The following is a 12373-nucleotide window of genomic DNA, read 5'->3' as shown; positions in this document are numbered from 1 at the left end:
TGGCAAAGGTGGAAGGAAGCAAGCTTTGTCAAGAATCTTCTGAAAAGCATGATCAGTCATTCCACCAATCAGCATTCTGAATTATTTCCAAGTCATTTCCTTACACTTTAGTGCTCTCATTGTATAAATTCTTCTCCTGTCTTAACTCTATAGGGAGTCCTGATACAGAAGCAGATAAAAATGACAGCACAGATTTAAGTAAACTGAAGGACATCACCTATTAGGGTAAGGACTCTATTCAACCAAACTGCTTGGAAAACCAGAAAATTCTGGAAAAAATTGGATTTAGACCAAGATCTCACACGATATTCTTCAGAACGCAATGTCCTCATGAATGAAATGGGGATGACAATAATAACCCTGCCTATCTCACAAGCCAAGAAGATTAATTTTGCTTAATTGAACTCCTTAAGATGCAATGAGGTGAGGTAGCTAGGTAGCTCAGCAGTAAGAGAGTGGACCCTGGAGTCAGGAGGACCTGAATTCATCTTCAGAGGAGTACTAGCTATGTGGCCCTAGACAAATCCTTTAATCCAAATTGCCTCTTAAACAAACAAAAAAAGATGAAATGAGGTAATAGACGTCAAAGTTCTCTGTGACTTAAAAATGTTCTCCAAATGCATGCTGCTAATATTATCACATAAGAAGATAGATAGAGCCATAGGACCTCAGAGTCCTCATTCCATTTCTGCTGATGACCACCATTTGCAACTAACTCTTCCACGGTTCCCCTGCTAAAGCCTGGAGTCCATGAATTTAAAGTAAATATATATTCTATCACTTAGTCCCTTGGAATCTGTTGGCCAACATAGGAGAACCAGCAGGTGGTGGGAGGATATCTATCGATCTCTCTCTCTGTGTATCTATCTATCTATCTATCTATGTATCTATTTATGTATCTATGTATCTATCTATCTACATGCACATATATTTCCATACACACATGCACATTTATGTGTATATGTACATTACATGAGGGTGTGTATATATATACGTGTATATATATACACACACATATATAAGTATATATATTTATATATGTATATTACTTGTAATTTGAGTGGGACTAAACCACCTTACTCCATTTTAGCCTTGACATTTTAGATGAAATCATGTCTCAATCAATCAGTCACATGTTGTCCCTAGACTGGGAACTCAATGTCCTCTGAACTGGAATGACCCTGATTTGGTTGGGTGAATACTATGCTTGCATGTATTGATAGGTTACACAATGTATTGGTGTAATGGTTCTGGAAGATTTTGGCCTTCCTATCTGTCCATTATTTCTTATCAATGCCCCTGTCTTATCTGGGTGTTATTGTCTAAATCACAAGCCAAGAAGGTTCATTATGCTTAATTAAACTCCATAAACATTCTATGAATGGGAGAAAAGAACTTTCTAGCAACCAGAAACTGTGATTTGTACCTTTGTCACAAGGAAAACTCTCAATCACCAAGTTGTGTAATCATGTCCAGACTCTCTAAGCTGGAGCCCACTTTCCCCTGTACTCTGGATGTCCCTGTGGGAGAGTGTTTCACAGACTTTTGATGGGATGTTTTGTATCAACTGTTTTTATGGAACCATTCCTTTGTAAAAGTTGTCTGACTATGGATGATTCCATTGATTCTCAACTGTTAATCTTAGACAGAAACCAATTAATGGGAGCTCTAATTGAAGGCATTTGAGAATAACCTCTGAATTCTCAGAAGTAACTAGTAGGCAAAGCAGGGTGAAGGTGGGGAAGATATGTAGCCAAGTTCTGGGGACTCAACTTATCAGTGGGATTGAGTGTTGGGATAAAGATTCATAGGGCTTACATAGGCTCTAGTAAAGGAGAGGTTTGGACTAAGTAATCACTAAGGGCCCTTCTAGGTCTAAATCTATAATCATGTGATCTGGGTAGATAAAGCCATATGTCATTATGGTGCTCTTTCCAGATACCCATATCCTTCTGTTTTGTGATTTTTAGGGGTTCAGATTCTCTCCTGTAAATAACACTCTCACACTGCTTTAAAAATGAAAGTAGTTTAATTATACAACACAAGGAATAGACTGTCTATAATAACATCCAATACAACAGATAATACACAATAAACACCGAATAAGAAGTATAATAATCAATATAGCAGAAAAAGAGAAAGAAAACATCACCAATTCGGGGAGGCCCCAACACCTGGATTTCATCAGTTGGGGAATCCCGGGCTACAGCGTTCAGGGTCTGAATTGGGAGCAAAGGGTCCCAGGCAGAGCGTCCTCTCCATGGGGGAGATTCCGAGGACTTAACACTAAACAAGGGGACTTCATAGGGACCTAGACAAAGAAGGCTTTTTGCCAACGGCTCCGCACACTGTTTCAAGCTGGTCAGGCGCATGGCCGTGGGAATACAGTTTCTGTCCATCAAGGAGATATCATACGAGGGCCACAAGATATAAGTTAATTAATCTGGATTAGCCAGATCCTCCAAGTATTATCTATGTGTTCCGGGAGTGGCTAGTTCCCAAAACATTAATACATGGCCAACTTGCGCATGTTATGTTCCTTGAGAGGTCACCAAAAGGACAGAGTGAACTTACTTTATTCAAGGGATATGAAATATTCCTTCACCTTCCTATTTGGTTTTCCTGTCTCTTCTACTATCTCAAGTTCACTGCTTACCCCTGAGCACCATTCTCCGCTTCCACCATACACCCTTCTCTCTCCATACGTTTCCCCCTAACACTCTCCACTCCCCATGATGATGAAACTGCACTGAGAAAGAAAACCTCAGCTCTTTATGCTGACTTTGCATTTCAGTTTCTAATAACATCACCATGACATCATGTCTTTCTTTGAAATTCCACTCATATTATACTGATTCAATCTTTTCACAGACTCCTAGAAATCCTATAAAAAGAGGACCTAAACATGAGAAAGAGATACAGACCTCCAGAGTCTTCTAGCTCCTGATCTGCTCCTCCAAGCCTTCTCTTCTCTTAAGATCATGAAGGTCTCTGTGGCTGCCCTCTCCATCCTCATGGTCATGGCCTTCAGTGCTCTGACATTCTCTGCACCAAGTAAGTGAGCTTCTTCCAGCCCTCTGTGACTGTGCCCAGGCTCTGCCCATGAGTTGGACAGAGCCCTAGCCAAGGACAAGTCTAAGATGATCATAGAAATATGATGAGGGTGTGGAGAGCTAGCACTGAAAGGGAGGATGTAGGAACATGGAAGCTTTCTATGCATTTTGGTTGTGAAAGCATTAACATGTTCTTGACAGTATGCTGGTTAACATGGAAGTTCAAGCCTGGAGAAGAGAGCAGACAGGACACTAGACTGGGTCCTGATCCATCCAGGTTCTATCTCTGGCGCTGACACTAAATACCCATGTGATCTCCAGCAAGTGGCTTCCTCTCTAAAAGACACGAATAGGATGTGTAGATCTCTGACATTCCTTCTAGCACTCCTATTTCAGGTGTTCCCCATGATCCTCTCTGGCAGGTCTGATCCTGCTTCAGGCACAATGAGATTTACACCTGATGCCAGACAGAAGCAGGTTAGGGAGACATGAGGGATCCCATCTCCAGCGTGTCTGATGGAAACATGTTCTTGAGATGATGTCAGCACTGAAAGGATGTGGAGTGTGAATGTGCAGCTGTACCAATTTCAGGCATCTCTTTCCTTTACAGTGGGCACCAACCCTCCTACCTCCTGCTGTTTCTTCTATGCCAGGCAACAGATTCCCAGGATATTTGTGACAGGCTATTATAGGACCAGCGGCCTGTGTTCCAAGCCAGGTGTGGTGTAAGTATCAACCCACTGAGTGTCTTTGGGGGATACAGAGTGAGATGGTGGAAAGAGAAAATGAAGCCATTTGGTTTTTTCTCCAGGTAGCAAGATGGGGACAATCCCCTGAAATGGGAAGGGATAAATGGAAGCAACAGGAATTTGAGTGAGGCCAGGAAGGAGGCTGGGATAATCTTTCTTGGGGTGATCTCTAGACAGAGACATGGTCTCAATGGATCTGATGGAGGTTTCAGAAGGTGGGAAAGTGGTTCTTTAATCCCTTCCAGAAATCTACAGGAAGTTGGGAAGAGGGGAACAGAAAGACCTTTCCTTCATCTCCAGCTGAAAAACTTCTTGGTCTCTCATCTCCTCTCCCTTTACTCCACAGGTTCAATACCACAATAGGAAAGGAGTCATGTGCCAATCCCAGTGATGACTGGGTTAAGGAGTACATGGCTGACCCAAAGCTGAACTGAAGACCTCAGGAGCCTAGGACAATGAGTCTTAAAGGGAAATGAACCAAGTCAAGGAGTTCCATCTTCAGAAACAATCTCTCCAGACCCCAGAATTCTTGAGATGTTTTTATCAGTGAAATTTAATTTATATAAATTATTGGGTGGCAGCTTTAGATATTTATTGGTACTATTTGTACTTTTGAGGAACACCTGTTCCCCATGGAGACCTCTATTAATAGCCAGGCCTCAGTTCCTTTGAATCCCGGGGCCATCTGCTAGATTCTACAAACATCTGTTGGACAAAGACTGCAGAATAAAACTTTTTAAATCACATGTTTTCTGTGTGTTTTTGGTTTCATCAGGAGAAATAAAATTGCATCATTATACCAGATGGGGGAGGATTAGTCAGACAGCATTTGTACTGAGGGAGAAAACCAATTTGGTGGTTGAAGTGTATGACAATCTCAATTGGACTCAGCACCTTGAGCGACCCTAAGTATCTAATCTACATGGAAAAGCATAGCTTCCAGGAATAACGATGGCCTAATCCCAGCACATTCTGCAACATAGTTGGAGAAGGACATTGGGAATCTAGGTAGTGTCCAGAGGAGCACAATCAGGAACAAGAGCCTACAGTTCCTTCCAGGCAAGAATGAGTTTAAGGATGATTAGTGAAGACAGGGAAAGATTCAGGAAGGTCATTATACATTACATATTCAAATATCTGCAGGGTTAACACAAGGAAAAGGGGTCACACTTATGCTGCTTGTGGCCACCATTAGCAATGGGTAGAAGTGACAAAGAAGTAAATAGAGACTCGATAATAGGAAAATTCTCTAATAAATAGAGCTGTCCAAAACTGGAACCAGTGGCCTCCAATGGTGGAGTGTTCCACTCCTTGAAGGTCATTAAACTGAGGTTGTGAGATCACCTATAGATGAAGTTCTAGTACGAGTTTCTTTCAAATATATCTTGGACTAGACGGCTCCTCAGGTCCCTTTCTGGTCTCAGATTCTGTGATTCTGTGATATTGTCAGGGAACAACCAGGAAATAGTGTATCTGTAAGAGATATGCTAAGGGCATTATGGAAATTCAGTGCAAGAGAGGGAAAGAGAACGATCATATTAAACATATTTCCACATTATTCATGCTGTGAAAGAAGAATCAGAACAAAGTGGAAAAATGACAAAAAAGAGAAAACACACAGAGAGAGAGAGAGAGAGAGAGAGAATAGTATCTTTTGATCTGCATTCAGCCTCCACAGTATTTTCTCTGGATGTGGATAGTATTTTCCATCATGAATCTTTTGGAATTCTTTTATTGCTGAGAAGAACTAAGTCTATCAAAGTTGATCATTGCACAATGTTGCTGTGACTGGGTATACAGTGTTCTCCTGGTTCTGTTCACTTCACTCCACATCAGTTCATGTAAGTATTTCCAGGTTTCCTGATATCCACCTTCTCATCATTTCTTATAGCACAGTAGTATTCCCAGAAACTTTTAAAAAATTTATTTAACATTATTCTACATTCAAGCATTTTTTAGTCTAAAGAGACAATGGTCTAAACTATCCTGGTTCCCCAACCTTCCTCATATCATGCCATCAGATATCTCTCTACTCCAAGACAATTTGAAGTAAAATTTATAGGAATCTTGAATAAGGAAAAGGTTATATTATGTGAAAAATGCCTGGTCTCAGATACTTGTTAGCTGTGTAACCTGAGTTCAAATGTGACCTCAGACGCTTACTAGATGTGTGACCCTGGACAAGTCACTTAATCTTGTTTACCTCAGTTACCTCATCTACAAAATGAGCTGGAGAAGTAAATGACAACCCACTCCAGTATCTTTGCCAAGAAAACCCAAGATGGGGTCATGAAGAGTTGAACATAACTGAAATGACTGAACAATAACAAAAATTTTAACGCAAGCAAAATAAAGTGAAAATAAATTTGGCTTCAACTTGCATTCAGAGTCCATCAGTTCTTTCTCCAGAGATGGATAGTATTTTTCAGCCTAAGTCCCTTAGAATTGTTTTGGATCATTGCATTGGTCAGAATAATGAAGTCACTCATAGTTGATCATTGCTACAATATTGCTGTGTACTGTGTTACTGTGTCACTGGTTCTGTTTATTTCATTCTTCGTCAGTTTATGTAAGTCTTCTCAGGTTTTTCTAAAACCATCCTGCTTTTCATTTTTTATATCACAATAGTATTATATTACAATCATATTCCACAACTTTTTCAGATATTCACTAATTGATGGGCATGTCCTCAGTTTCCAGTTCTTTGCCACCATAAAATGAACAGCTATAAATATTTTTGTACATATAGGTTCTTTTCATTTACCATTGATCTCTTTGGCATACACACCAAGTAGCAGTATTTCTAAGTCTAAGGTTATAAAGACCTTTGGGTATAGTTCTAAATTCTTTTCTAGAATGGTTGGAGCAGTTCACAACTCCATCAAACAGTGCATTAGTGTCTCAGTTTCTCCATATTCCCTCCAATATTTGTTGTTTTCCTTTTCTGTCACGTTAACCAATCTGATAGATGTGAGGTGATACCTCAGAGTTATTTTAATTTCCATTTCTCTCATCAGTAGTGATTTAGAGCATTTTTTTTCATAGGACTATAGATAACTTTGATTTCTTCTTCTGAGAACTGCCTGTTTATATCCTTAGACAATTTATAATAGAAGAATAACTATTTTCATAAATTTGATTAACTTCCCTATATATTTGAGAAATGAACCTTTGTCAGAGAAACCTACTGTAAAAATTTTCCCTAGTTTTCTGCTTTTCTTTCTAATCTCAGATGCATTGATTTTGTTTGTGCAAACTTTTTAAAATTTAAGGTAATCAAAATTATCCATTTTACTTACCATGATCCTCTGTATCTCAAGTTTAGTCATATTTTTTCTTGTCTATAGATCTGATAGGTAAAAATTTCCATGCTCCCTCAATTTGCTTATACTATTATTCTTTATGACTAAATTATATACTCATTTTGACTTTATCTTGGTATACGATGTGAGATGTTGATCTATGCATGTTTCTGACAAACTGCTTTGTAGTTTTCTCAGCAATTTTTGTCAAATAGTGAATTCTTGCCTCAAAAGCTTGGATCTTTGTGTTTATCAAATATTAAATAACTATGGTCATTTACTATTGTGTATTGTTTACCTAATCTATTCCACTGATCCACCACTCTATTTCTTATCCAGTACTACATTTCTTTCATGACTACCACTTCATAATATAGTTTGAAATTTGGTACTGCTCTGCTGTCTTCCTTCACATTTATTATTTTTTTCATTGATTCCCTTGATATTCTTGACATTTGTTCTTCCAAATGAATTTTGCTATTTTTTTCTAGCTTTATAAGGTAATTTTTTGTTAGTTTGATTAGTGTGACACTGAATACCCTAAATTAGGTTGAATTGTCATTTTTGACATACTGGGTTGACCTGCCCATTAGCAATTAGATCTGACTTTATGTGTAAAGTGTTTTGTTACTGTGTTCATATAGTTCTTTGGTTTTTCGTGGTAGGTAGATTCCCAAATGTTTTATATTTTCTGCAATTATTTTAAATGGATTTCTCTTTCTATATCTTCCTGCTGGACTTTGTTGGAAATATACAGAAATATTGATGATTTATATGGGTTTACTTTATATCCTACAACTTTGCTAAAGTTGTTAATTATTTGAATTAGTTTTTTAGTTGATTCTCTAAATACACCATCATATCATCTGTAAAGAGTAATAGTTTTGTTTTTTCCTTGACCATTTAAATTTCTTCAACTTCTTTTTCTTGTCTTATTGTGATAGTTAACATTTCTAGTGCATTATTAAATAATATTGGTGATAATCGGTATCCTTGGTTCACTCTTGATCTCATTAGAAAGATTCTAGTTTATCCCCGTTACACATAATGCTTGCTGATGGCTTTAGATAGATACCACCTATCATTTTAAAGAAAGCCCCATTTATTCCTATGGTTTTTGGTGTTTTTTTAATAGAAATGAGTTGCATTTTTTCTAAAGAGTTTTCTGCATAAATTTATATAATTATATAATTATATGATTTTTATTATTATTTGATATGATCTATTATGCTAATTGTTTTCCTAATATTGAACTAGCCTTACATTCCTGGTATAAAACCCACTTGGTCACCATGTATGATCTTTGTGATATATTAATATAATCTCCTTGCTACTATTTTATTTAAAATTTTGCAGCAATATTCATTAGGGAAATTGGTCTGTGGTTTTCTTTCTCTGTTTTTGTTCTTCCTGGTTGAGGTATAAGAACTATATCTGTGTCATAAAAGGAATTTTGTAGGACTCCTTCTTTACCTATTTTTCCAAATAGTTTGTATAGTATATACTAGAACTAATTGTTCTTTAAATTTTGGTAGAATTCACTTGTGAATTCATCTGGTCCTAGGGATTTTTTTTCTTAGGGAGCTCATTGATGGCCTTTCCAACTTATTTTTCTAAGATAGAGTTATTTATTTTATTTCCTCTTTTGTTAGTTTGGAAAATTTGTGTTTTTGCAAATATTTGTCTATTTTGCTTAAAGAGTCAGATTTATTGGCATGTAATTGGATAAAATAGCTCCTAATCTTCATTAGTTTACATTTTTGATACTGGTAATTTGTTTTTTTCTTTCTTTTTTAAAATCAAATTAACCAATGGTTTATGTCTTTTCTCTCTCTCCACTTCCCCCTACCCTCCGACTTGTCACAAAAACAGCTTCTAGTTTTATTTATGAGTTTAATGGGTTTTTTTTTACTTTCAATTTTATTAACCTCTCCTCTGATTTTCATTTTAGTGTTTAAGGATCTTAAATTAGTTCTTTTTCTAGCTTTTTAAATTACATGTCCAATTTATTAATCTGTTCTTTATTGACTTAAACATTTAGAGATTAAAATTTCCTCTAAGTACTGCTTTTACTACATCCCACAAATTTTGTTATGTTTTCTTATTGTTGTCATTCTCTTTAATGAAATTATTAATTCTTTCTATGATTTGTTCTTTGAGCCACTCATTCTTTAGGCCAGTTAATTTTTAATCTGTGTTTCCATTACACTTTGTTGAATTTAATTTTTATTACATTTTGGTCTAAAAAGAATGCATTTTATATTTCTGCTTTTCTAATTTGCTTGTGATATTTTTATGTCCTAATACATGGTCAATTTTTAATGAATGTACAATATATTGCTGACAAAATAAAGTATACTCCTTTTAATTCCCATTAAGTTTTCTTCAGAGATCTACTGCATTTGAATTTTTAAAAATTCTATTCATCTCTTTAATTTATTTCTAATTTATCTTATGGTGAGATTTATCTGGTTCTGAGAGGGAAAAGTTGAGGTCCCCCACTAATATAGGTTTACTATCTATTTCATTCTGTAACTCATTTAACTTTTCCTTTAAATATTTGGGTGCTATGCATATGTTTAGTATTGATATTGCTTCACTGTCTATGGTGCTTTTATGTGAAATGTAGTTTCCCTGCTTATATTTTTTAAATGGGTCTACTTTTCCTTCTGCTTTGTCTAAGATCATCATTGCTACCCCTTTTTTTACTTCAGTTGAAGCACAATAGATTCTGCTTCAGCCCCTTGTGTCTTTCTGTTTCAAGTATATTTCTTGTAAATAACATATTGTTGGATTCTGATTCCTAATCCATTCTACTATCTGCTTCCATTTTATGGATAAGTTCATCTCATTCACATTCACAGTTATGATTACTAATTGTGTATTTTCCTCTGTCCTATTTCCCCCTCTCATCCCTTCCCCAATTTATCCTTCACTCTCTCTTTTCACTCTTTCCTCAAAAGTCTCTTTTGCTTCTGATCACCACCTCCATTAATTCACCTTTCCTTCTATCATATCCCACCCCTTTCTCTTATCCTCTTCCCCTGTACTTCCCTGTTGGGTAAGATCTATTTCTATACCCAAGTGAGTGTGTATGTTATTCTTTCTTTGAACCAGTTCTGATGAGAATAAGTTTCAAGTGTTGCCCACCACTCCTCTCATCCTGCCACTCCCCCCCTCATTGTAAAAGCTTTCTTGTGCACTTTTTTTTACATGAGATAATTTTCCCCTTCTTTCTCACACTTGAAATTTTTTTCGAGATCATCTCATCATCCATTATGTCATCCCACACCCAAATTGACCTTCTCTGTATACTTCTAACTGCTTTAATAATAATAATAATGTTTCCAAAACCAATTATTTGAAGCATGATCCATTTCTATTAATTCTAGTATCTTGATTTTGCATCTGATAATAAGAAGCAAAACTGATCGCTGCAGTTGGTTCAAAATAGGGAGTTCTCACTGTTTTGCTTTAATACAGCAAAAACCTCATACAGTGGGACAACAAGAACTATACTAGTATGCCAGGTGACACAGTAGAGTAGAAGACATTGTTGAACTGGGATACAGAAAGTCAAGTAATGGGTAACAGACAAGAATCAGTGTTCCAGCATTTATGAGTCTCCAGTCAGCTGTTTCATCTTCTGGACAGTAGCCAGAAGGCTCTTCAGATTAACAAAGCTGCCAGGGATTGAGACAAGTAGAACTTAAAAGTAACACTAGTGTCCTAGTCACCTGGACAGAAGACAAACTGATTCCTTTAATCATAGCTATTACAGACTACATATTCGGAATTTAAATACTGATTCTTTTCATATAGACATAACTCATTTGTAAACATGTTGTTTAATCTAACAAATCCTACCAAGTAATATTCTCATCTCAGATCTGTTTCCATTGATCTAAGCATCATCTCTATACCAATGACTCCCAAATCTGTATGTAAATCCTTCACCTATCTCCCTAATTTCAATTATGCCTCATCACCTGACTGCTGGATAGCTCCACATGGATGCCCTATTGGTGTCTCAAACTCAATGTGTTCGAAAAAGAACTCATTATCTTTCTTCCTAAATCCTATGTGCCTCTGAACTTTTATTCTTCTGTTAAATGGCTCTTCATCCTTCTTGTTACCCAGATTTGCAATCTCAGAGTTACCTTTGACTCTTTTCTCTTCCTCACCCCTATATCCAATCAGTTCTAAGTCTTGTTTCTTCCTCTATAACATCTTCTGTGTCCATTCCCTTCACTCCACCTACACAGTCAACATTCTAGCTCAGTCTACACTTCTGTCACCTAAATTACTAACATCTCTTTTTCCAGTTTCTGTCCTCTTTAATTATTCTTCTGCATAGAAGCAAAAATAACCTTCATAAAGTACAGCTCTAACCATACTTCTCCCTTCCTGAAAAACTTGAATGACTCCTTTTTTCTCCAGGATAAAATAAAAACTCCTTATCCTGATATTTAAGGTTTTCCACCATCTGATTCCTGCCTACCTATCCAATCTTATTTTTGAATGAATGAATAAATATACTAATTAGTTAAAAACTATCCACAACATGCCTACTATGTGCAGCACTGTGCTAAGTGCTGGGGATACAAAGTGGATACAGTTCCAGCTCTCCAGGAGGTTATATTCTAATAGGGAGATAAAGCACATAGAGAAAGTTTCAACTGCAAGTCAGGTTGTTGAGGTTTACGGGTGCTGGGACCCTGAAACAGAGACATACAGGTCCTGCCCAAATGAATTTGACCCAAGTCTTCTTTCAGCCAAAGACAAGGTTTATTAAAACACTGAAAGAGGGTGGGCATGATCCATCATATTGGCCAGACTCTTAAGGAATTTAAACATTTGTGATGCTTTTATTGACAGGCTGGCCAGATTGAATATGAGCCCTTTAAGGCAGGCAAGATGGATCTTATATACAGAAAGACTGTAGGAACAGAGAAGGGGTCTAGATGGAATTAAGGGAATGGAAGTCTAGGGTGGGGCCAAGTGCAGACAATGAAAGGACAGTTAATTAACTAGGAAGGGCTGATTGCCCCAAGCAAATGCCAGGGACCTGGACCATGTGGGAAAGTCCAGGGTTTTTCCTTTTTGGGGTCCACATCCCAAGACATGGTCTTTTCCTTTTTGGGGGCTCAGATCTCATCCCCATCTAGGTGGCAAGGTTCCAGAATCTTTAGGGTATAGTGAAAAAGCAGATGGCAATTTCTCTTTTTTAATGTCACTCCTACTAACATAGTCATATCAACACCTAACA

This window comes from Notamacropus eugenii, chromosome 2, assembly GCF_028372415.1.
Source record: "Notamacropus eugenii isolate mMacEug1 chromosome 2, mMacEug1.pri_v2, whole genome shotgun sequence".
Classification (NCBI taxonomy): Eukaryota; Metazoa; Chordata; class Mammalia; order Diprotodontia; family Macropodidae; genus Notamacropus; species Notamacropus eugenii.
The sequence above is the reverse complement of the archived record's forward strand: the minus strand, read 5'-3'. Positions refer to the sequence as shown.